Below are 2318 nucleotides of genomic sequence, written 5' to 3' on the forward strand. Positions count from 1 at the left end.
AATGGTCACTAGATTCATTTTGTCCATAATTACTCATGCCACCCCCACATCCCACAAGCTACAGTAACCTCTCCTGTTACTACCCACAAGTTAAAAGATAAAAGGTTAGGCCTAAAAGAAGTAAGTCCTCAGAGTTCCCCCACCAACATTGATTATAATGCAAACCTAAGTAAAAGGTCATAGAAAAGAATTCTCTTATGCATTTCCTTTAAAGTGTCCACAGAGTATCATACTGTCTCCTAAAATGTCTTAGGCTCTTGGGACATGAGAAGGCAGCAAGTCTTCCTAAAGGAACTGAAAGCACAATAGCTAGGATTTATAAGGTGTGACTTTATCCCTCTAAATTCTCAATAGCAGTATCTTTATTTGAAAAGTTTGGGGTAAAAATTTTAAAAATACATAAAGACAAGAACTTCCTGTGTGATCATTTGTTTAGTATTAGTATAAATCTGTCAACTAAATATGTATTTATTATTCCATAGGAAAGTATAGTGAGAAGTTACAATCAGCACCATCAAGAATTTTTGCCAGGAATAAAAAAACTCCTCAATAAAACCAGCTACAAGCATTTTTCAAGCTCATTTCATGGACTAAATCAAGATTTTCCTAGTCCAGGTATATCCAGGCAGCATCTATATTCTTATCCACATGAAATGCCCACTCACCTCAGTGCCAAGGCTACAGACTTTAAAAAATATCAGAGTGCAGGGTTTCAGGCCACTATTTCTCAGCTTACACTCAGTGAAGAGATCAAGGCAGATGTGTGTCACTATAGCTTAACCGTATTTTTTCTTTTGATTTTAGTAGATTTCAGTAGTTCTTTCTTTGAATTTTCTTTGAAGACATCTGCTAAATTCCTTGTGGTTGTTTTCTTAATTTCATCTTCTTTACCAAAGAAATGTTTCAAGTTCTTGTTTCAGGGTTTCTTCCAGACATTTTCAATGAAATTGACTTTCCACAGTATGAGTATTCACCAAAGATGATGTTAAAACTATCTGCTAGTCAGCAAATCTCTCAACCAGTTATATAAGTAGATCTGATGGAAGGGCTGTCCACACTATATATCCCATATACTTGATAGGGGATGGCACCGAGCATAACAAATTCCATAATCCATTGTGAAATCAGATTTTTCTAAGACAACATGTACTGGAAATTCTATTTCTAAAACATTTTTCAAATTTTGTAATAGGCTATTTTCCAGATCCCACATGTGTGTATTCTTGCTCAGCTTAATTCCCAGGGTTTTTACCACATGATCAGCACCAACAAAGAAGCATTCAGGAAGCATCGTGGGATGCCTGGGGTCTACATCTATATTGAAATATTATTTCCTATTGCAATTCTTCTCATAGTTGCACTCTGTGGGTTTTTCTGGCTCAGGAATCCAAGTTTTCTGACCAATCTCATCCATGATATCCCAGAATGCCTTTAGTGATTCTAATGCCACCAAACTCTGTGATGTCCAGGAAACAGAAAATGGAAGTGATAAATCCATATAGCAATCTGATTATTCTGTCAGATACTTTGCCTTTAGCTTGAGAGTGATTAGATTTTCTCTCCCAGAAGTTTCTTTGGCTTTTAACTTGATGGTACTAAAGGAAGTATCCACATAGGCAAGTTTATCCCAACCCGGAGTTTCTATTTCTTCAACAAGACACTACTTCAACAAGTAGTAATGAAGAAGAGGTGGCAGTGCATACAGCTCTTGTTTATTCTTCAGTGCAACTTCCAAAATCATCTTCAACTCCACCACAAAGCTCACCAGGTCAGGAGAGTACTGTAGTCTTTGGTTTAATATCTGATGATATCCATCCAGCATTGTCTTCAGTTGCCAGCTACAGAGTATTCTTGCATTTTTTAGTTGAAGATCTTCACATAATAGTATTCTAACATGGAAGTCCCTCCCCTGAGCTGAGATGAATCCCTCATAAAGGGTTTTCTCCAGGTTCTGAGAAAGGAGAAGTGGGAATTGCCGCAGCAAAGCTGCCTTGGCTGCTAACATGTCAGCCTGGTCCTGTTTGAGCTTCCTAAAGTGTGACATGAAAAGAAGATTCATTTGTCTATGTGTTTTAGTAATTTTTTTTGTTATTGTTCTTTCAGTCATGTCTGATTCTTCATGACCCCACTTAGGATTTTCTTGGCAAAGATACTGGGGTGGTTTGCCATGTTCTTCTCTAGCTCATTTTACAGATGAGGAACTGAGGCAAACAGAGTTAAGTGACTTGCCCAGGGTCACACAGCTAGTAAGTGCCCGAGGCCAGATTTGAACTCAGGTCTTCTTGACTCTAGGACTGGTATTCTATCCATTGTATCAT

At 37.8% G+C, this 2318-nt stretch overlaps 1 pseudogene; it reads right to left on the reverse strand.

Moving 5' to 3' along the window:
• Positions 1-903: 903 nt before the first annotated feature.
• Positions 904-2005, reverse strand: LOC114033900 (annotated as a pseudogene).
• Positions 2006-2318: the final 313 nt, after the last annotated feature.

This window comes from Vombatus ursinus, unplaced genomic scaffold (genome assembly GCF_900497805.2).
Source record: "Vombatus ursinus unplaced genomic scaffold, bare-nosed wombat genome assembly UNPS02007612.1, whole genome shotgun sequence".
Lineage (NCBI taxonomy): Eukaryota > Metazoa > Chordata > Mammalia > Diprotodontia > Vombatidae > Vombatus > Vombatus ursinus.